Consider the following 24,923-nt stretch of genomic DNA (forward strand, 5'->3'; position numbering starts at 1 on the left):
TCGTTGAATATCCGCGAATACCCGGCGCGACCGCGTGCGCGCGAGTTAACGAAGCGTTCGTAATTCGTAAACAGCGTTCATTAGGAGTGCGTATGGCCAAAGCGCGGGCTTTTCCTGAAGATATTTCCTTATCCCGGTCGGCCGATCTAATAGATCTGTAATAAGTTTGCCGGCTCGCCCGCGATTTTCGTTGTGGAAACGCGGAGATCCTCGATTACCCCACTGATAAAGTTAATTTATGTTGCGGAATCGGCGAGCAATGCGAATGCGACGTGTTACTCGCGTACGTCGGTATTCGGAGCCGCACAAAAACGATAATTTCAAGAATCTTAATCCAGACCTTAAAAGCGAATCGGCCGAATCGTCGCGCAGCGAGTTTTGCGCGGGTTACGTACCGGAATGGGATCGAGATAATATGCTTTCCGTTAAGACGTCAGAATGTTCACATATCCGGCTGTTCGTACGAATGTACAATGTTTTTTGTACTGATATACATACATGCAATTTATTTTCAAATAAACAAACTTATTTAAAAAGTAAGCTTATTCCCATTAAATTAAAACGTTAAAATTAACACTTATAAGTATTAAATTTCGATGTTGAAACTTTCCCCTTAATCACCTCCTTCCTCCCTTTTACTACATGTACACTGGTCGAAACATAAGATCAAGAATTGAGTTATAGAGAACATAGAGAAGGTAGTTTAGAGATACAGCGTGTTTATAGATTATAGACAAGATGATGAATGAGTAACTGTATTATCGAAATAAGAAGGAGGAAGCGATAACATCTGGTGGTGATATAGCAGCAGCATAAGATCTTTCGGGAATTGCTTGACAAGAGAGTATGCATCAACGCATATTTTTTTAATTATTGTCGGCGTTCTTTGATCTACCTTAACTCTGTTATATTCCCTCCTTTCTTTATTCCGTTTTCCTTGCCTGTTCACTGATGTTACGGATTCTGGTATCGTTGCGAGTGTGTAAACGCGATCGCCAATAAGCTGATAACGAGATGCCGACGCGTATTTACGTAGCGCCATGTGCGTACGCATTACACGCTTGTCGCTGCGACATCAACAGAAAGAAAAAACAGCAATGGGACGATTTTTCTTCAAGATATACTTACACAATTTAAAAGCTTATTTGTAGTCCAAACGATACCATCTCGATTTGCCGAAGCTAAATTACGGCAATGCTGAATGTAAGTCATGCTAATGTTTAGCATTACTAATTATAGCAATGACTAAAGTAAAATTTGTAAACAATGTTTTTCTGAGATAATTAATAATATTTAAATTATTTAATATTTATGAAAAGTAATTATATGTATGCACTGCGTTTTCATTTCGCATAAGAGCCTGTTGTTCAACATCAACGAGTCTTTATATCCAACAGAATAATAAAGTTTTTAACATGGAACGGGCATCGATGCATAAAGCTACGCAATCACGTACAATAGCGGCATTTCAAAACAGACACTTCGCTTTCAACGATTGCTCCACAAACTCTTCTTAACTGATCTAAAAGGTCTAAATAGCCCCGTCAACAGGCTATTATGGCGTTAAAAGACAGCGCCAAGTATATACATAAGTATATATATTGGGGCGCAATAAATAACTGGTCAGTACAGCCAATTAAGCGAACTTCGAATGGAACGTGTGGCCGCGCGGGAAAGGGTTTGGACGTCATTAGGGGCGCGATGGCGATTAGGACGACGTCGCCGAGCTGTAGTGCCATGGCTTCGGTGAACGGTAGCGAGATTCACCTGCTCCCGACGAAACAGCTGCTACCATTCCGTGCGCACTTCCGAAGTACGGCGGTGCGGGGCTAATTAGTCCCATCGATGGCCCTGACGTTAATGACTTAGGTACTGGCCTCCTTCGCCACCGCCACCGCGCGCGGCCTGTGAATTAATCGGGCCTTGCTCCGCTCCGCTTCTAGCAACGCGAGTGATAAAGTGCTGGGATAAGAACGGAGGATATAAAGTTGCACCGTGCGATTATCGCGTCTGGTTTTAATGAAGTAAACGAAGTATGCACCGCGCGACGTTCTATATATAAATAAACTTTGCAAATAGATAAATAATTGTAAGATAAATATCAGAATTAAACAATTCGACTTTTTTTGTTAGAATATTAGTTTTGTTCTATGTATAGTTTTATATTTTAGAGATTAAATTAGATTATACTTAAATTATGAAATTTTACAATACACTCGCCACTTTTAAATTAAAAAAATGCGAAGTCGTTTGCATATGCAGGGTTAGTATAGGATTATTATTTTTACTTTCATCGACCTGTATGGATGTCCATCCGGCTTAGCGCGCGTATAGCGTGAATTTTAACTCTTCGTATATATTAATTGCTTTCGAAGGGTAAACAGAGCGTCAAAAGAGCGGAACATCTTACGCACTGATAGAGATATAAATCGGGCGACGCGATGCATGCCGGTTTATCCGTGCGTTAAGCCCCGATAATACATCGCTACATTGCGAGAAAGAGAGAGAGAGAGAGAGAGAGAGAGAGAGAGAGAGAGAGAGAGAGAGAGAGAGAGAGAGAGAGAGAGAGCAACAGCGCTCACAAAAGATCGATTGCGAAACGATCCCGAGCAAATAGGCGCGAATATAACATCCGTTCAGTTTATCGTCACGCGGACTCGCGTGACCCGGTTGCATCCTCGCACCGTATTTCTGAATGCATAAGGTCGCGGACGCCAGCGTGCCGGTGAGCGCGGCGGAAGGAATTAATCGAAAACGCATTTATATCTCGCGTGTAGAGCGAGGGTGATAAACGACCAACCATTACGTAGTATACATAAAGTTAAGAAGGTATTACTTGAACGTGCCTGCCCCTCCGCCATTCCTCGCTTCTTTCACGATTACTTGTAACAAGGAACCTCTTCTACTTGTCATGGAATACACCTCGAAGTTGCGCGAATACCTGTTGCATACATTTCGTACCTATCGTCCCATTTATCACGCACTTGGCAATTGTTCAATTTTGCGAACATAGCCATATTCGAACTAAATTTCCCCAAAGCGATCGACTAATCATCATTAATTAAAGCTTAAAAAGCTTAATTACATGCTATATATTTTCGTATATTAATCTTTTCTTTCCTTCATTGCCTAATTATCCTCGTTTCCGTTTTGTCGAATAATTAAATTACCACGTCGCTAGAAACATGACATGTAAATGACGTAATAGACCTATATATGACAATGATATGTGACGTAGATAATGATATTCAAGACAGCAGCGAGCTCCAAGCAATAATAAATTTTCTTTCTCTCTGTCGCGGACTATATCTCAACGTCGTAACCTAGGCATTAACAACAAGTACAAAAACTAAATCGATTAGCTTCGGCCGTGAGTTAAAAAGTATGTACGTTGCGTAACATTTTTGCTCACTGTCCGTTGCTCGGCGTTAGTCCGACGATGGTGTTGCCGCCTGTTTTACGCTATTAATATAGCCATTTGTAGACGCGAGCGTCGATCGTACATTAGCATACAAAATTTTCTTTTTTTCAATCTCGTTACACCGGACAGGCTCGTATGCATAAAAGCCGGACGAAAACCGATCGCGGGATTCTCAAGAGCGTATCGAACCTATAACCTCCAGATCAATTAATCAAATTCCTCGATGGAACTTTATGAATTCCATCTGCGTGCACGTCGGTCTTTTGCTAACCACACGTCGACGATTTAAAAAAAGCGACAGCGTCAACAAGGTAAATTAGTAATTTCCTTATGCTGTAACAGTCCTATGTAAATCGGCTTCAAATTGTTTTTGTCTCTACGTTCATATATCATTGGCAGACGCGCACACACACACACATACGCTCTCTTTCTTTCTCTCTCGACTAGACGAAGATTTGTTAAAAAATTTATTCTATACGCGTTTTACTTGTAAAGCTGCTTTTATAGGCAAGTTTAAAGCACGATGCGCGGATGTTGGATGATAATATACGCAGGTGAGATCGTTAAGAAAGTATCCTTTTATAGCGGCAGGCTTCCGCCCTTTTCTCAGGCATCTTTCAAGCATCCTATAAACTCGACCGGACACTCGAGATCGTTCCACACCTGTGAAAGAATGTCTATCGGCGCCCGTCGGGTGGACGCATATTTTCAAAGCGGCCCCGAAAAGTCTCCCGAACACCTACGCATAGGGCCGGTTCTAGGTTCTAGGTTCTAGGTTCTAGGTCGATTAAAGTACCGGGCGATATAACAGTTTGTCGAAGATGGTTTCTCACGGTAAAATTGGGTACCAGGCGCAGAAACCGTCAACGGACAACCGTTCGGACGTGATTAACTATCCTGGCTATCCGTAATTATCTATGTTGGTAGCGTAGGAAAGAAAAAAAAAATCATTTTTTGCTTTCCCCTTATCATACATTAATTGGACGATGTGTAGGCGGCTAGGAGAACTTAAACTCGAAATTACAATAATGTAATGTGAAATTACGTTGTTATAAGAACGATATCTTATCAGCGCGTAACCGTGGCATGTCTTTGCATGATACTTTGCAATTATGTTGTGTATAATCTTGACTACGATTTAGACTAAAATTGCAAATACGATAAATTTAACTAATAGTAGTGTTGCGTTTAATAAAAATGTAAAATAAATTAGGACAAAGCACTGTATACGCAACTTTGGGAGCTTCCCAGCAAGCGACACAAGTCGACACAAGTATCGTTTTATCTTTGTTACTCATTACCAAAAAAGAAAGATAGAACGATGTTTGTGTCGCTTGCTGGAAAGCTCCCTTTATATTCCAATGAATAACGTAGCCATTACTAAATAAAAAAATACATGGTAAATTAATGCGTTAATGGTCAATAGATAGCATAATGAATTGGTTTAAATTGGAAGTGCGGTTGTTTCCGCAGTCCACTATATTTTCCTATGTAACTTGTTGTGCAACTTATCACGCAATAAATTGTCTAGGTATGCAAGACCCTTGAGTCTTAACTTATCGATTCGTGTACTCGAAAAATTAGCATGAGACCAATGTTATGCTTCTATTATGCGTGCACCGGAATTATCCTATTCCCGTATCCCGTCGCGAGAGCGAAGTCGAAAAAAATCGTAGTATGCATTACGGTGTAATAGCCAGTTAATCGCAACAAGGCAGCATCGTTGGCGGGCCGATAGCGCACGTGGGATATATTGAATGCGCATTAAATAAAGTTGTCCCGAGATGTGGAGGGGCGCGAGAGCGCGGTTGCGAAGCGAGCTCATATTTCTGCGGCAGTTTATTTGCAGAGGGTACTATCGGCCGGCGCGAATCGGCAGTACATATCTCGAAACTTTGTTGTGCCCGGAATTACCGAGCCAATAAACGGATTCCGCTAGAACCGCGCAGGAATCTTCTTCGAGGATCTTACGTAGTCCGCGACCGGCACCGCAACAATTATGAATATATCGGGCATGCGTTACCGGCGGCAGCTATACGTCACGGTAATGAGCTAACATATCTCAGTGATACTGACAGTGGAACCGACTTCCACACGTTACTCCACCTAGGGCGGATATGCGGTCGAGGCCTGCTGCCACGAGTGGCGTAATGATTTACGCGTCCCTGTCCCGCGGGCACCGTCAAAACCAATATCGAGAGAGGATTACCTTAAAAAGAATAACTCGTGCTTTTCTGGAGGAAGCTGCATTACATCGCGGCGTTGCATTTGTTCGACGTCGGTCACATAAGAATCTAATTCGATTTTGACTATTAAAATCTTATTTAAACTCCATACGCCATACTTATGATATCTATACGATAAATTGAGCTACAGATAAGTTTTACGTTTTAACGAGAAATATCTGTTCACTTTTTTCGTTACGTATTTGAAACATAACGAACATATTTGATTATCACAAATATATTTTTCCATTAAAAATTCTATAAACCTCACTCAATTTACATAAGAAAATAATGTTAAGATTTTTATGTAAATAAAGTTTGGAGCGTTTATAAAAAAAAATTAAAAAATTGCCTTAATTTAAAAAAATTATAAAAAATATATATAAAATCTTCACAAAAACGCTGATTCCTGTGACTTGTAAAATATACAAGTGTAAAAATATTCTCTAAAATTCTTGACTGTAATAAAATAGTTTGTTAACAGTCGAGGCCCGAAAGTGCTCCATTTAACTCGATGTATCCGTTTTTTGTTATATTTATTATGTCTTTATCTACATATGTTTCTTTGTATAATCCTTTTTGATTAGAACAAATTTTTAATTTTCGCTCCAAGAACACTCCAAACTTCAACTACAAAGATTTTTCTGCGATATTTTTTGTACCAAAAATATAAAGCGACACGGACATGCGGAGTTCATCACATAATGTGAAAGGATGAATCGAATAATCACATCAACGGAATTGAACAACTAGAAGAAAGATCTTGTGGTGGTCTCGAGAAATGCAATCGTAACTCGCGGGTCTCTTCTCGTGATGCAACACGGTGTGCTGCAGGGTCGATCGTGCGGCTCTTCACGGGCACGCTTCTCTTCCTTCGGGGCCATGTCCGTTCCGGAGTGCGCGACCCCTTGACCCAGCGAGGAGGACGCGCCGTGCCGTGGAACACCCGTGTGTGGATAATATATTCCGGGTGTATTCCGAGAGAAGAAGGGGGCAATTTTCGCGGGGCGGTGTTGCGTTGATTGCGGTCGTTCATCGCAAGTTCGCCTCCGTACCATCTTCTTCACTCACTCCCGTCCTTACCGCCACTTCTTCCACCCGCCTGCTATCCTCCTACCCCCCGCCTCCCTCCAGCTCTCTCTCGTCCGTCCTCATCCGTCCGCGGCCATTCTCCACCAGAATCTCTTCGTTCCGCGCCGCGAGACGCGCGCGGCAGTGCGCGCTGCTACACTCTCGGCTCTAATTTGCGCACAGCGGGAGCGACGCAAACTAATGCACGTTGCGCACGCCGGGAGGGAGTCCGTAGGATCTTTGTCTTCGCGCACTCCCGCGCTAACGCGCATCCATCATCGTGCGGCGGGATCTTCCGACGAGAGGAGGATTGTCCGCCGAGTCGTTCCACCGGAACGAGGGCTGCCTTCTTCTTCGCGAAAGACTCTCTCGATGGAGTTCTAATACTCATCGAAATATTGCAAACTTTTCGTAATCATTCTATCTATGTATAATCCTTACATAAATCAAACAATATTCTAGATAATTGGAAGTTTCGCGTTTAATGAATGATGACTATGCCATTTTGCGTCAAAAACTCGGAAATTTAAAGAATTAAAAAAAAACGAAATATTGTAAATAATATTTAAATTGCCCTGCTTTCCTAATCGTTTACTTAAGTGCTATTAATAAATGTTTGATAATAAAAAAATTGTTTTATTCCTGAAGAAATGTTTTATATATTTCTCCTTAGTATCACTATATTTTAAGACATATCTCTCTTTATGTTACAATGGAAACGTTACGTAACATTCGTGCGAATATCGATCACTTCGGAAATCATGTCTTGACAGGTGATAAACAAATGATAGACTCGGTACATTGATATTATAAACATGCAAAGAGAACCCAAAAGTCGAATATGACATCGATTATGAAAGAAGGGGAAGTAGTTCTCTAGAACAGTTCTCATTATTATATACATATATTTCTGTGCATGAGATATATTTTTAAGTGTATGAGACATATAGCGCGAGTATTCGTTCGAACGAGTGATACGTCAAGAGAAAACAAGGCCGATAATAATACCGAGAAATAACTGACAATGTATTATTATCGGATCGATAATTGTGATGCGTGGCGATAATAATAATTATTCAGGAAACCACATAAATTATATTATTGTATCTCGATAAATCGCGGTTTGCATTAAACAACTTTATCTTACTTTGGCGAAGAAACAGAATTAACAATTTTAACGGTTTAGCTTTTACATGAAAAAACTGTTAAAAATAGTAATTATGTTTAATTGGTCGCGCACAGCCGACCTTGAATAGAGACATTCGCAGAGAGAATTCTAAGTAAAGTCTCTCTGGACAAGTCTCCGGTTCCAGAGCCAGAAACCGATGGCCCCGAAGGCACTCTACTACACCAGGAATTCTCGCTCTCTTCGGCGTTTGAATCTCAAGTTTTCAAGGTTCGGGTAGACAACCACCTGACTCGAAGCTCGAGGGGGTAATCAAACGCACGCGAACCGCGCAGTTTAACTTCGTTTTCGATTTTCTTCGAAACTTCCTTGCTCGGAGTTGACAGAGATCGAAGGTTTTGTAAGGATCAATAACGCGATTATCGCTATTATTCTGTATCGTTTTAGGTCTTTGAGAAAAGCTAATTATTCTTTCTCTCTTTTTCTACTTAAAAAAGACATCTTAAATAACCACTAATCTTAGAAATATTTATATGTTACATAATGGCGTATTAGAAGTTGTAATGTAATGTAGAATATGATGAGAATGTAGAGGATGATTCGAAATTCCGTTCAAGCTCGATTTAATGACCGTCTTCGTCATTGAGACGCCACGAATAAACCGCGAACAAGTTCAAACTCACGTCGTTTCGTAGAAGCTCAGATCTGCGATCTATAATGATATGTATATGAATCAACCATATGTTCGCAGCCTCATTTATGTCAGCCCTCGCATATGTTGGCACACGCATCGTTTTTCTTTAGGCGTAAGAGTCACGCATGCAGCGAGTCAGCGTGATCGGACTTCCAGCTTGCCGATCTCGCAGATTTAACCAAGCCCTCAAGGTAAAACCCTTCGAAAAAATGCTCCGCTTTCTTCCGAAGAAATGCTGGCCGACCGTCCATTATACATTCTGTTATTTGACAGTCTGTTCGCCAATAAATCTCGTTTCGTTCTCGGTAATAGCGTTCTAGGTGCATGTATGCGCGAGACGCTTTCTTATCACTATCTGCATAAATATTAACATTGTAATGATTTCATTTAAAGACACCAACGAGAAAAATGCTAATGAAAGATGTTGTTAAGAATATGGTTAGCAACGCGATTAAGCGCAATGATAAGCAAAAGTGGCGTAAAAGTTTCTTCGAAACCGCGCATCGTCAAATGATCTCCCCTTAACGTCGACACGTATTGGGTACCTTTAACTTTCAATTTTGTACCATGTATGCTTATCGACTTCATTTACTCAAATAACCAGCGGCACGATCAGCTGTGCGATCTTTTCGATAATCGGCAACTTACGTCATCGTGATGCGCAGGACGACCAACGGTACCAGCTGCACGGTGGTATTAACTACTTACCGTGGCAAATTTTGTAACGCTATACAGTCGAGCTTCGACGCGCGCCGTCTCTCGCTCTCAACTCGATTTTCTCATTAAACGGGTAATGCGAAAGCTCGCGCACAGGACACACCGGTTCGTTATGACGACTATTTCCTTTCATGCCCCGAAGCAAACACGCGATAAAGCATAAAAAATGCTAAACATCGTGCAATTTGTACGGAAACCGCGCCGGGATAATTACGCAGTGCTGATAATACAAATGGCTTTTTTCCCTCCACTCTCGTTGAGAACGACAAGACAGCTGCCATCCTCGTGCAGCGAAAGAAGCAAGCAAGCGCTGCGCTCACGCACGCACACGACGCGACGTCGTGTGCATTCCGTTTGATCGATCGATCCGCGGATCGATGGATCTTACGTACGCGAGAAACCATATTTACAAGCGCGCCTCGGCATCGGCGCGCGTTGACGATCGGACCCGCGATAATTAATTACGTCGCCCTGAAAGAAAATGAATTGCTACGGGTAGCAATAACAATGCTTAATGCCGCGGCTCAGTTATCGATGATGCTGCAAAATAAATACCACTTGTCAAAAGGATCATTTATCGGGGATTGATAATTGGCAGATCCATTCAAGCTTGTCCTAGGCTCCTTAATTATCACAGCCTCGTCGGGATATCTCATTAACATGTTATATTTTCGCTCGTTTATAATCTATTATCATCCCGCCGATAATGCAGATATTCTCAATCTTCTTTCTCTCATAAGAAGATTATATAATAAAAAGTTTAATATAACGTTGATTGATAATTATTTGCATATTCATATAAATATCGTTTAAGATGTAATTCTGAGATAAAGTTTTAGAATTTAGAATATAATTAGAACATGTAAAAATATATACGCATATATTGGTACCCAAATGATTAAGACGATTGCTTGCTCACGTAGGATGCGGAATCGTCCTGGCAATAATACAAAACAACGGCACAAATAAACTGGCTGCCTACGCTATAAACGTCACTGCTAACCACGTCAGACGGATGCGCGAGTAAGCCGCTAATTAATACGTGAAAGTCACATAAGCCGTGGGTAGAAGAGAGATCCTACGGATAAACCGTTTGATTGAGATATTAGCGGCTAACGTTCCTAGAAATCCAGAAAGATGGAAGGACGGGAAAGACGGGTGGCGATACGCTTTTTTTTCACGACGATAGAAGAGAGCGTGCGCGCGCGCGCGAGCTTAGAGAGTAGATTAGATCTCACGTCGAATCATTATCAAGAATCCTAAGATGAGCTTCCGCCTCAGAGACACGCGACGTTCTTCGGCCCGCGACGCGTCTCTCCAATTGGCCTTTGACATTAATTTGTCGACCGGCTGACCAACGGTGGCCGCATGCTGCAGCGTCACGGTGTAAGAAGAGGGACGCCGATCGTTCGTTAACCAGGAAATGGAGACGTCCACGCGTGTGCCCGCGTCGGCCCAGGTATATCCGTGTGGCGGCGCGCATTTATCACAGTCGGAGAAGAATAACCCACATTTTTCTCGGTGACAGACTCACGCGGCGGCGAAGGCGAAGGCGACGGCGGCGAAGGCGGCGACGACGAAGGCGGCGGCGACGGCGAAGAAGTTTTCTTGTCCATCGGTGAAACGCCCTGTGCGAGTTAACTCGCCGTCGCGTCGCGTCGGCTCGTAATCCCCGGTGATATACGAGGGGACCTCCTCGCGCAACGGGACCAACTTTTACCAAGAAACTTGGATTTCGAGGCGAGACGCGACGCGATATGCGCGGATGAGTTTAAAGCGCGGATCTCTCGAGGCATGATACGTGTCAGTGCTCAGTGTTCACTTTTCATTGTCAGGCATTCTGTGGTCGTAAGAAGCAGACTGTATAATATATGCGTCGCGACAATATCACTTCTCTTTTGATCCGCATTTCAGACAATTTCTCCTTTAAGCAAAATAAATTTCATTTTCTTAAACATCATATGAGGGATTATTTCATATATAAGTCTATAATAATAATAATATAAGAATAACAATTACACATCAATATTAGATTCACAGGACAACATAATTTTACATATCTTTATAGCGTATAAAATTTAAATTTCCAAAAATTGTCTGAAATGTATTTTTCTAACTTTATAAGATTCAACGATAATATCTTTAATTGTATAATAAAAATTAGTATATTATATTGTACGTGTAGATTCTTCATCATGTAATTTTCTTAATAAAAATATGTTGATAAAATCAAGATTACATTACAGAAATTATGTTTTTGTCTTACAATCCTGATCATCACGGACGATACTTCGATCAAGCGATACTCACACCGCATATATGTTGCTGAAGACGGAAAAAACGCGTGTGCGTGTACACGCGATAGTATACGAAGCTAACGAGCGCATCATGCCATTCACGCCGAGTAAGAACAAAATAAGATGTAAAAGGATAAATTGGTAAAAGAAGAAAAAGCAAGACAAAAAAGGCAGAAGTGAATATTTTTTTCTCTCCACTCCCGAAGTATCGATTGACAGAATATATTGTTAACGTGTAACAAATAATAATAAAGAGTAAAATAATTTTTTTTTTTTTTAATAAGAAGAGATAAGAAAATTGAAATTACTTCCAACACACGTAGAGTATTAATATGATAATTTGATAGCATTGAAATATTTATGTTAATTATTTTGTGCTTATCTTTTTATTTTTTCCTTAATTCTGCCTCTTTAATTAAAATAATTTTTTTGGGAACGACATAATAAAGTAAATTGCAAAGTATTTATCTTTCAATCTATGTATGTGGCAAACAGATCGATAACTTGCAATCGGGCCAACCAACGTGTAGAAAAATAATTGGCGCGAAAGCTCAACATAAATGGCGATCGATCGGCTATCGATGGTTCGACGATAGAGTGGTCTACTGACAATGAGCGCTGCCGATCGTTCCTTTCCACTCATCGCGGTTGCTACTTTCATGCAACTGTGTACGCGTTTCTTCTTACCTTTTAGGTCTGGAGCAGCGATATACCCTGCGGTTCGCCGCAGTATCCAATAGTTATATACGAGCGCGTCATTATATCCAATCGATATCGAAAGTTTTGATCGGCTCGGCAGCTGGGAAGATCGCGAGAGCAACCAATGCGCGGCTTCGGTCTCTTGCGCGTCCGATATATATATATATATATATATATATATATATATATATATATATAATATATACGTACACAGAAAAGATATATCCATCATGCGGGAGAAGGAGACGTATGTGGCGATTGAGAGACATGTGGCGTCGAGATACCTCCGCTTCGCATGATTATCTGCCCACATCATTCAACCGGGGCCCACAGCCCGGCTTATCCTTGCGTAGGATATTGGTTTTGAATCTGATAACCGCCATTAAAGCGGCTTTCCACCCGTCGTCCCCGAGCTTGTCCGCGTAATGGAATGTAAGATAAGACGAAAACCGTCTCGCGCGCGGCCTGCCACGGACGGTTTTTGATCGCTTATTTCGTGACGACTACGCGCGAATGGACATTAAACGTTGTTCGACTCGATCGACCCTCTATCTCTCATCTCTCGCGTCGAGAAAAAATTCTCAGCTGACTCTGTGGAATAATCGATTACACGCGCGACAATATTTTGCATTCGATAGAGACATCATTCCCTTATGCTACAATAATAAAGGTGTGATAATAATAGAGTCATGCTGTCAAATAAGTCATTAAAAGTGTGTCTGTTCATCAAGTACAATGTCATCTATTACGAATAATCTATTATTACTGTTTATTGTCACATTTCAATATAAAAATGAAGAAATTGAGCTTGAAATTTAGCTTATTGTTATTTCGTTTTCAAAAAAATTTATTTTGTTTAAAAAAGTAATCAAGGAAAATTATTATTATTATTTTATATCTTACGATACTCCATCGATTAAGAGATTATTCAGTTCACTATTTTGAATGTGAAGAGATGAGTTATTCACCTTCTTTTTTTTTAAACGGAATATGTGATAATTTACTATCGGTATCAATGACTTATGATGTCTATATAAATCGCTATTAAGATTTATTTCTTGTAATCTAGAGATTTACGAGTATAATCGTTTTCGAGATTAACATAATTAGGCAAATAGAAACATACATATATACATGTCAAAGTGTCATATTATATCTCGCTAAAAATTAAAATTTTTGTTACAAAATACAACATTTCCCGTTACAAAAAACTACTGTCCAAAGCTTTCTATGCGCAAAGAGTTCCCCAAAGATGAGATTCTTTTAGACCTCAAACTTTGGAGTTGTGACACCTATCAGTTCGTATGATGGATGGCTGCTCGATTCAATCTTCAATCCAATCTGAATGTATTATTGGCTCGAGCTGGATTTACGCGCATTATTGCGTTGACATATTTTCCTTTATATTAAAGACCGCATTACATATCTAATGCCATATATGTGACGCAATAGAAATGGACCCTACTCAATCAAATCATATACCTATCGAAACGAGTTCAATCGAAATTAGTTATCGCTACATCCCGAAGAGTTTCGTGAAATGTAAACATATAAGGGACGTTGTGCAGAGTTTTTAACACTGTCTCCCATGATCCTCATTAAAAACAGTCTGTCAGGAATTGAAGTGCCGGGAATTGAAGTGTTTTTGTACATACGGTAATCGCGAGAACGGATCTCGAAGAGCGGGAGCAGACTACGAGACAAAATTCGACGAGCGCTTCGCGAGCTCGAGCAGACCGTACAAGAGGTAAGTGGGCGGAATGTTCAGTCGTCGTATCGAATCGCATATATCAGACTCGAGATCCTATCGAGATGACGCACTGCGTACGCACCTGATACCGAACCGCGTGCGCGCGTTCGTAAAACGACAGTCGTGCAAGAAGAGAGTTATTTATCGATAGGTTTATTTTAGAATACCGCGCGAATTACACGAGGCGAAACTGGCTAGGCTGGTCCGAAGTACTCTGATCTGTACAGAAAGAAGGGAAACAGAAAGTTACGTTTTACAAAAATTAGAACTTTGCATTAAAAATGAGCTAAATTTTTTCTATTAAGCGTATTTTGCTCTCCTTAAACATTATTAAAACTTACTACTGTAAAAACGATGTCTCATATTCAACGACTCAATATCTAAAGAAATAAAAATTAATTGCATGTGACAAATTAACAGCATAATGCATACGCAAAATGCATACAATATAATACGAGATTAATTATGACAACTAAAAAAACGCGTTTAAGATAAATTACAAGAGAAATGGAATCCTAATTTACGAGGATATAGCGTTCCCGATCAACTTTATTAACGGTTCTTTCGTTATAATCTCGGCTCTATTAATTCTGCGGTGCGTCTGTTCGCAAAACACGCGTTTCTACCAAGCCATCCGTATAATTAGCAACTTATATATTCACAACTTCATCATAGTTTACTGCGACGACGTGCGTACAGAGTCCGCTCCACGCGCTAATTAGGACTTAATACCCGATGAGTTTCTTCGCGCCGACCGGATAGGGATTTATGTGTGCCGCGAGAATAAATTCGCGATTTATTAGGAAACGCTGATAGCCTCGAGCGTATGCACGCGGTATACGGTAGCGAAGTGTGTAACCGGCATGTACTTTGTAGAAATCACTGCTGGTGGTAAGGCCATTTACTATGGAAGCTCTATACCTCCCACAAGACGTCGCACGCCCGAAGTGATGAACTGCCAGGGTCAGTCACGGATTGACCTTAATGCAATGCGCGATCATGACGACTTTAAAAGTTTTGTCAATCTTGCAATAAAATCACCGTCGAGTCAATATTGCATTCGAGTTTAAAAACTGAACGTAAAAAAAATCTTTTATCACTGTAATACAGTAAAATATATGTAACGCTCTTTGCCTATAAAAAATCAGGGAGTAAAAGGCATGATCTTAGGAAAGTACGTTCTGCAATACTGTGAGATACCGACAGAGTTGCGCAATCTCTTTAACAGATTTGAAATCTCTATAGTCACACAAACTGGGCATGCTCATTACAAGCCATACAGAATTAGATATATTTCACTACAAAATGTGGCAGCAAGAATGCGGCGTCGATACTTAGTTCAGCCAGAATAAAACTTTAATCGCGAATTGGCCACGCGGAATTTGCATGAATTACAATAGATGTTGCAGTTCTCAGTCTTCCATAATGAATGCACCAGATATATATATATATATATATATAAATATATATATATATATAATGTTTCCCCCCTAATATAAATTTCCGCTACTCTCCTTTTTTATTAATTTTTATCAAAACAGTAGATTCATACATATTCAATGTATTCCTATGTTAAAAAGTTATTCATATTTAAATTATAAAAAAATTTTACAAAATAATTTCATTGACTTTATAAAAGATATTTGTGATTAATAATGAGTTAAACTCGGTTAAATTCCATTTCTTAATATTTGTATTTAATTGATCATAATTAACAGAACTTTCTGAATATTGCCGAATTATCATGTTATATGTATGTTTTAATAATAAACAAATCATTCACTATTGCTACGCTCGCGACTGATTTCCCCGAAATGGAATCTGCTTCTTGGCAATTTATCTGAAGTTGATTTATTCACCGTTGATACCACGACATTAATCCAACCGAAGTGCGCAAGATTTATGTGCATGCCGGTTGGGACATTGCAGCAGCCGAGTGCTGCCAACGCGCCAACAGGAGGATTAAACAAAAACGCGGGACAGGCTAGCAAAAAAATTGCACGGGCAAGGAAAGGAATCGGTGGTCGGTAGCACACGGAGCGCTCGTTACCGAAACGAAGCGGCCACTTGTAATTGAGGATAACGTCAGGCGCAGGAGGAGAGGGTGGGAGGGAAATATCAGTGATGGGATTTAGTGCCTTCCTCAAGCAGAAGGGAGAGGGTTGATTATTATTTACGCCCGACAGGAGAGCGTAAATCGTTGCACGAAGAAACCCGCAAAACATCAGAAATTCTGCGCCAACCGGCGTGCAAGGCAAGACTCGCGAGCCGACGACTCCAGGAAGTATCTTTCGGCGCAAAAAAAAAGATGAATCCTTGTTTTTACGACGTCTGCTAATGAAAAATTTGTTCTGCCTCCGGAGAGAAAGAGAAAGAGAGAACATTCGATGTTCCTGCATATACATATAATACTTTGTATGCATACATGCATTATTGCATATGACCTGCATCAAACAAAAAGTTATAAATTTGCTGAAACTCGGCAAAAGTTACAATTTCCATATTTATGTCCCGTATATAATTATCTCCCAACTTCTTGGCATTTATCAATAAAGAATGAAAAAGGCAACGCAATTCTATTTTAAATAAAACCTGGCAGCTATTGAGCTCACCGTCCTAAATATTGCACATCGTTATTTTTTATTTAATTTCGCGTATCACACTATCAACGTTCAAATTAAACGCACAATTTTATTGAACGATTTCTGCGTAATAAACTACGATAAACAGATTTCATCGTAGCAGACGCCAAAATAATTATGTATTAGCGTCGCTTCCGCGGCCGTGTTTAATTTTCTATAATCAGTCGGTACAGATCTCTTGAACGCTTCTCTCTCTGCTTCTCTTTATCTTTCTCCCGTCGACACACCCTGTATCGAGGCAATTAAAAAGTCACGGGCCAATTTTTACCGCCCGTCGACGCATTCCTACTAACTTTCTCGTTAAGTCTTCAGAAGTATGTGCGTAACACTCGACCGGCGATCGCCGCCGATTGATCGTTTCGTAAACCAACCGGGGATCGTATTTCCGCGTAGCGGCGAGTTCTCGCGTCTTATCGGCCGATCCGATCGCGCAAAATTTATCCCTTATCAGCCCGTTACCGCGCGGCGCATCACGCTCTTTCACGCTCCGCGATAACAGATCGGGATAACGCGTCGCATCCCAGCAAACGATATAACCGGATGCCTTCCATGCGTTCGGATGACGCGCCTACCCGCGCGATGTTTCGGCCGATATCAAACATCGGACTAAATACGGACTGCGAATCGCGGTCATTTTTTTCCCGGCATAGATTTACTGAAATGTACACGCCGCCGATGTTTACAGCACGACCGAGTGACGCCGTTAATTTTGTGAAATTACCGCGTAAAATATCACCGCCATGGCGCCGATCTGACTCGCCGGTCAACAATGTTGACTTTCGTGGTGACGTGGCGCGCTCGACGAATGATGGAATGCGAGATGTATGATAGATCAAGATACAAGACGGCAACAGCCGTGTGTCCTTGCCACCTGCGCCATTGCTGATTAATTCCCACTGACGCGCGCTCGTTAACCCATCGATTCTCTTTGCCTCTTCGGATATGACATGGCAAGTGACAGCTTAGCGAACTCGAATGCGGTTTGTACAACGCGCCGATAGCAATTATTAACATCGTCGTAACGATCTCCGGAGTATCCAGACGATCGAAATATGACCGAGACGGCGAGTCGACGTTCCGATATCGATCCGTCCGTCAGCAGACTTCCTCTCCTTTACCGATATCAGAACGACGATACGTCCCGAGTTTCCGGGTAACAGAGCTAAAGTAGACGATTCATTTTGCATAATAATTACCTGCCCGCGGCAAAATCGGTTGGGCGCGCGTACGAGCGACGATGAGTTCCCCTACGCGAAGAAAGACTTAGAACGGAGGCAAACGAAGAAGAGAGTACACAGCGCGCAGCGGTGTAATAACGTAACCGACTTTACAGTGGTCCTTATGAAATAATTATGACAATGTAAGCGTAAATACCCATTTAAAGTACCTGCGTGGAAAAAAGAAGAAGCCGACCTAACGTAGTTGGGGAACGCTTGAGACGCTAATTATCAGGATTAATCGAGCCTTATCCTCCCTCTTTCTCTCTCGTAATGAGTAATCAACCGCTCGAGACATGCTTCTTTAATGATCGAAGTCGCTCGAATATCACTCGGTGTTCAGTCCACCGCGATAAGGCCGATAAGAATCGTTTTGCCATCGCGGCGGCGGTGATGATATGTCGACGGATAAACATACGAGATATTCTGCTCTGAAAATAGAAGTCGCCGTCGATCGAATATACATTTTACGGAATCGACATTGAGCACTTAGATTAAACTCGATGCGCACATTTTGCGTTTTCCTTTATGTTACGTATATTGACGTAGTAATTCCTCTAGTGACACGTTCTCGTGTCGTTAGATCTTTTTAGTACCTAATGCTGTCTTGTTATCTTCCGCTAATATACATATATACAACGGGAGAGAGAGAATCACTGTCGTTTCTTTTTATAATTGTCAAGGTGAACGACGAACGATCGCTCGATAACCGTGTACACGGCAGGTGTTCCGCGATCTTACAGACGTCAAACCCACCACGATCGAACTATGAACGTTGAGAGCGGTTGAGAGCTGTCACAATGTAATACGGTCTATTGTCTTTCACTGTGACGTGGTCAGTGGTCGAACCTTGGTAAGTTCGAGAGCACCTGCTGCCTACGAATGATATTTAAAAGCCTATCCAACTATAAATCTTCAGTATAGTAATAACCAAACCACCTTTATTTACGCATTCAAAATTATATTCATCTTTTCGTCCGATCTATTAAAATTGTATGCGTCTTTAGATCTTTTGTTAGAATATATAACTACGATTATAATTTTAAATTATTTCGGCGCTGACTTGGAATGAGAAATGTAGATGCGCCAGTTAAAATAAATAATGTTAGAAAATTTAACTATTTTGTTAAATAAAAATGTTATACTTTTCGTATATAATTCAGAGAGATGACAAATATGATTTAAATTAAAAATAATCGTTGCTGAACTCATATAAAAATTATACTACTTAAGTAAAAAAATATTCACAATAATACATTTCAAAGTTAAGTTTCTTTAAATGCCGCGTCATCGTGCATTTTTTGAACGTAATCAAGCGTGAAATGCATGCGATCGAATGACGCGTGGCAGATCAGCTAAATTGATTAAACGATCAGAAGACGTCCAAAGATCATCATTGCCGATCATCATTTAACGATGCGCCGCAGATTCGTTAGGAAAGTCGTTAGCAAAAAATCGCAGGAAATTCGCTCGGAAGGCCCCTCAATCGACAGGCGCGGGGGCCCGGGTTAACGAACCGACGACGATCCCGCGGGACCTGTCTCTTTCGCAGTCGTTCCAGTCCAGAGTATGCCGAAGCCCACGGCCAACGAGCGGCGCCATTATTAATATTTCATACAGTTTATAGGCCGCTGAGTGGCAGCTCCGTTCCTCGTCTTCTTCTTCTTCTCCTTCTTCTCTCTTCGTCTTCCTTATCGTCCTGTTCTTTTTTCTTCTTATGCGTTCCTGTCGCTGCTGTGTGTCATTCACGTGGATCTTGTACATCTGTATAGACCTTAGACTCTTCGGTGAAATCACACAACATAACGCACGCTAGACGGAATCGAATTTCCGACTTTTCGCAAAACTTGCCTCTTCGCGCTCATATGTTTGCAACGTTTATTCAGCACTTTATTGCTTTCTCCATCTTCATCTTTTGGACATCTGTATGCATCCAAGCCCGCGGATTTTTATAATCAATGATGTCTAATTGTAAGTGAAAAAGATCGCGTACAATGTGTGTGCAAGTGACGTGTTTGCGATCGTCTTGCACGTGGACCGCTGAATAACAATGCACTTTGTCATTCCTGAATAAAGTTAACTATTGTTATTCTGAGATGATCGAATCATATATCGAAAAGGTCCTCTTCACGAGAATCAATTATTACCGAGTGAAAAGCCAAAAGACTATTTGTTGTATATCTTGACTGAATCTTTGATTCATATTATGCAATGTAAAGTGTTAAACAATGTATTATTAAAAATACAAAATGTTTACCACTTCACTTAATACACTTATAACCCAATAAACATGCACTAAATGGAACTTCTGACAATTAGGTATTCAAATATTCACTCATCAAGTGACTGAAAACTTTACTACCTCACTTTCGAACTAATATTTATTTCATACAATTTATTTCACGTTCAGAATTAAAAAGTTAAAGCGTCATTAATGTTTCACACTCCAAAAAAGCGGGGAATCGAAAACGGTGTGAATACTTAATTTCACGAACGAACGTTTTGGTGAAATATCACTAGAAACGAAACTTTTCCCTTCGAATTTCAACATTCGAGACAAATCGATTATATCAGTACTAAAAATGCGCTTTCACCAAGATATAAGCAATGTTTTAGTCACTCACGCGATTTATTGCAAAAGGATTTTTAAAAACAATTTTCCCCCTTTTCTTGACGAAAGAGAAAAGAAATCTTGAAATTCAATAAGAGCATACATTAGCATTAACATCATTGTTAAAGTCGACACAAGTAATAAAAACTATTAGCGTGAGATTATCTAGTTATTAATATATTGTAATACCATTTAACGTTTTAGTATCGCGTTGGCAACATAAGCAATAATCTTCGTAAAGTCAACACAACCGATATCAGCCCATTAAAAACAATCGCAAAAATGTACACATTAATTGAATCAGCTGATCGCTACAGTTATGAAGCCGTATAAAGCCTATTTGCGACTTATTTACGAAAGCGGTAAAAGGCTGACGAGAGATCTAACGGATCTGAACGTGGGAGATCCTTGTGAATTACTTGATACGAGCATTTCGCGGAAGCGGCCGCTCGCAAAACTGAAAATTTACGTCTCCGCGATTATGCACTGTGGCTCGTTAAAACGCGTATCTTGCGGGGTCAAAAGTGCGGCTGAGAGCGCACGTGGAAGAAGCCCCGGCGCGAGAGCATGAGAGAACAAAAACGAGAAGGGGGAAGAGTGGGTAGGGGAATATAGCGCGCGAGAGACCGACAGATGGACCTGCATCGATATGCGTTTTAAGGTGCATGCTCGTGCTGGCTCGCCGCTCAGAGGAGGAGAGGGCGGTTCGTCCCATTTACATCGAAGGCGGCACGCGGAATGGCAGTCGAAGGCACGAAGGCCGGCAGCAATAAATAACGTAACTCCGCCCAAAATATAAATTGAACGCTACCAGTGTGTGGTCCCCCGTACATGGGTGCTCCCATACGTCCGTGGAAATATTGTGCCGCATTATGCGTCCGCGGCTACCGATCTCCTTTGGTACCGGCGCATTACCGGTACATGCTCCCGACGCGTACGCGCGATCGTTCTTCGTGCACGACTTTAAATGCGCCGATCTGAGTAATATAGGAGTGCCGCTGCTAATCGGCGGAACGGGATCTCGCAAATTGCTACGCACATTTGTAAGAGATTTAGGATATTAATAGCTTAGCGTCAATTTCCATATAAGTATAGTCTTTTTTACCTGTCATATTACAATTTATAATTAATAGGATGCATATTAATAGAAGGAGATATAGTAATTACATCATACTTGAATCTTTATAACTTTATCATCGTCGTTGCAGTTGCAAATACAGATATCATTTCTGTATTACATTAATTCTTGTTTTCTGTTACGCTTTATCGATTAATTCTATGCAGTATCAAAATTTAATCATTATTTCGTGTACTCCTAGATTACGTAACTCTTCTGTTAAATGTAGAATACAGCATGATAGAAATTATGTTACGCAGAATTGCACTCTGTATAATACAAAGACAGCCGAAGGGCGATCCTACTAGTACGCTTATACGCTCGAGAGGAGAAAACTGACGCAGCGACGACCGCGCTTGCGGTATCGCGCGATCTATGAAAGAAGAGACAATGTGCTTCAGATTCCATCTGTGTTTCCCAGTTAAATCACTGATCCGTAACCTCCGCGGGGTACAGAAAACCAACCATGGAGAACCTTTGGTACTCCTGTCGATCTGATTTTAGTTCCCGCTGCATCTCGACCACGCCGGCCGCCGTATACGTAGCGACGATATGTAACGGCTAACAATGAGAGCGCATTAAGACGTATAAGACCATATCCTGACTCCCCGCCGGCTTATTGTCTCGGTACAGTTATCGCGACTGTATGCATACGTTTGTATACGCGCGCTTATATACGTTTGTATCGCCGCTCGGTAAGATGATACGAATAATAAGATCGCGCGGGAAGAAAAGTAACAACGCGGTACCGTATTCTCTCACACTCGTAAGTACGAGTCGGTATTTAAGTTAGTATTCAATATCTAAGTATAATTCAAGTACATTAATTTATTCGCGTCTGGCGTATAAATTTCTTTGAGAAAAAGAGAAAAAGAGAGGAGAATATTGTATTGTTACATCGTATTACGCCTGCGATCAAAAGAAGTTTCTATTAGGGGAGATAATATCTCTAGAGATTATAATTACAAAAAAAATTAAATTCTGTTAAACTACGCAAATAACGAGTTAAAAATGATATCGCTATTATTTGGCTTGCAGTGGTAGTGGCTTTCTTAGACTTTAGATCATTTTTCAGTCACAAGAGCAATCATTATAACATATTGTCATGTCAAAATAACTTATCAGTATGTTCTGAATTAATCTAAAACTTGTTATTCTTAGATCAATAAAATAATATCTATTAAATATCAAATTTCTACGCGCGATAAACGTGGCAAAAAGGAATCAATGACATGATAATTACAATCTAATGAAATTAATTCGTGGAAAGCCGGTAAAAAAAAGCGACGTAGCAGATTTATGACACCGCAAACGACGTCTAATAAACGTTCGATTAAGATGGTCAGTAATTTGCGCCACCCATAAAAAGACAGAAAAAAAGACCACTGCGGTCTTTTTCACGTATGCAGATCTATAATCCGGAAAATATGGTATTATCCAGTGATAACGGCCGATGCATACCTCGTTACAGCGCGGCGCGGTAGCACCGCATTAACATAACCCGTGGTGGTTTCTCTATCGATGGTTTTCTAAATTACTGTACACCTTATTAATTCTTAACCGACGCTCCGATTTCTCGCGTCGCGTTAGATGGCGGATGAAGGACGGCACGTCTTCCAGGAAATAGTGTAGGCGTCGAGATACGGGCGCGTTGATGGGAGGTGCGGGGCGGAGAGTGAGAGAAAAAGGGAACAAACGCAACCGCGAGTTCCCTCGGCGTCCATTGGCTTCGCCTTAATTGCCTCTCCCGGTTATTAGTCCTCGGACGTGTGTTATAGCGTATACATTCGATACCGCGCGCGGTGCGCACCGTATCCGCGGTAACCGATAAGTGATTCGTATTAAGATCTCGCTGGGCGTGGTAATAAATTACACGGTGACTTACACGCATGCAGCGCAACGGTGTGGCACGACGCGGCCGGCCGCGGCGCATGGCAGCGCGCACGGCGCGCTACGCCGGCGCCGTGCATGCGCAGCCTTCGGCGAAAAAGCGTCCGCATAAACGTACATACACCGAGAATATAAGCGGAGGCTCGCGGATAATTGGATAATCGATCCCACTCGATCCTTTCCAGAAAGCAGTGCGAGAAGGAAAACGCCAATCGGCTACCAATCGCTCGGCGAGATCATCGACGATCTTTATGTTCGGAGAAACAAAACGCGGAAGAAAGAACAGATCGTAGTTATAAGTTTATTCTCTTAAACGCCCGATGAGAATGTTAGCAGCGCAGATAATTGAATGATCAAGTGATTTCCCCTGTGATCTATACTAGCCATTGAAGATCGGGAAATCATTAACGAGAGCGAAATCGAAAGAAGCTCTCGCTTGTGCTGCATGAATAACGTGAATAACAGTTTGGAGTCGCCGCGACTCGGGCATGACAAAGCGACGATCGACCGCAAAAAATCGCTGCCATTATCGCGTAGCATCGTATTGTCGCAAGAACAAACACGGCGCCATGACTGCACATGACTCGCATCATGACTCGTCCGATTCGCTCTCTCGGCCGCAGGACGTTTAATTAGTTTGAGCGACGAGGAAGACAATGAAGGAGGGTCTTAGAGGAAGATGGAGGAAGCGAGAGAAGGAGAAAGTGGACTCTTCAGTGTCGTGTACTGCCCACGTCGCGCGGAGCCCCGAACTCATTAATAAATAAATTGCCGATGACCGATCGTAAGATGGCGTCATTGCATCGCAAGAAGCGGCACCATCAAGCTGACGCCAAGGCGAGCGGCGATGGTTTTCATATGGCAGGTGCATCGCGTCATAACTTGACGAGGCCTCGACCGGCAGGAGGTACCAGCTGATTACCAGAGGAAGACATAAGCGCCGCACTCGGCAGCGCCATTTCTCCTCTTAGCCATCGTCCACCACCATCATCACCACCAACACTACCACCTAGTGCGAGACTCGTACTTCATGCGGCACTGCCCGGTGCACTGCCGCTAAACGTCGGCTAATATTAGATAGCTTTTCGCAAATTTATACCGCTACCCGGCGAAATTGTGTTCTCGTCGCCCGACAGCTCTCGCTCCTGCGACCGGGAAATATGACTGGCGATATGTCAACTGCGCGTTAAAACTGACAGTAAACCAATCTGCGTTCCAAGAGATACGAACGACTGAGCTGTGGTAAAATCATTAACCTGCTAATGAAGTTAATCCGTTCTGAATTTATCTCAACCCGTGAGTGATTGCGTTAGAAAAAGGCTTCGCTTTAAATTGATATAATTAAGTCATGAGTTTCAATTAAATAACTAAAAGTGAATGCATATAATTAACGTTTATGCTCTGAAATATGCAACCATATATTTTAGATATCATCAGAAATAAAAA

General features: G+C 41.4%; 1 long non-coding RNA gene and 1 pseudogene across 1 annotated transcript in view; one reads left to right on the top strand and one right to left on the bottom strand.

The window, feature by feature from the left end:
* Window positions 1-24,923, bottom strand: part of LOC139768542 (uncharacterized) — a 160,861-nt gene that overhangs the window by 80,063 nt on the left and 55,875 nt on the right. The gene's annotated exons all lie outside the window — the stretch shown is intronic.
* On the top strand, window positions 1,702-7,151 carry LOC139767901 (uncharacterized; annotated as a pseudogene).

The sequence above is a fragment of the Temnothorax nylanderi genome, unplaced genomic scaffold (assembly GCF_030848795.1).
Source record: "Temnothorax nylanderi isolate EJ_2023f unplaced genomic scaffold, tnyl_v1.0 TNYL_tig0002_pilon, whole genome shotgun sequence".
NCBI classification, from domain to species: domain Eukaryota; kingdom Metazoa; phylum Arthropoda; class Insecta; order Hymenoptera; family Formicidae; genus Temnothorax; species Temnothorax nylanderi.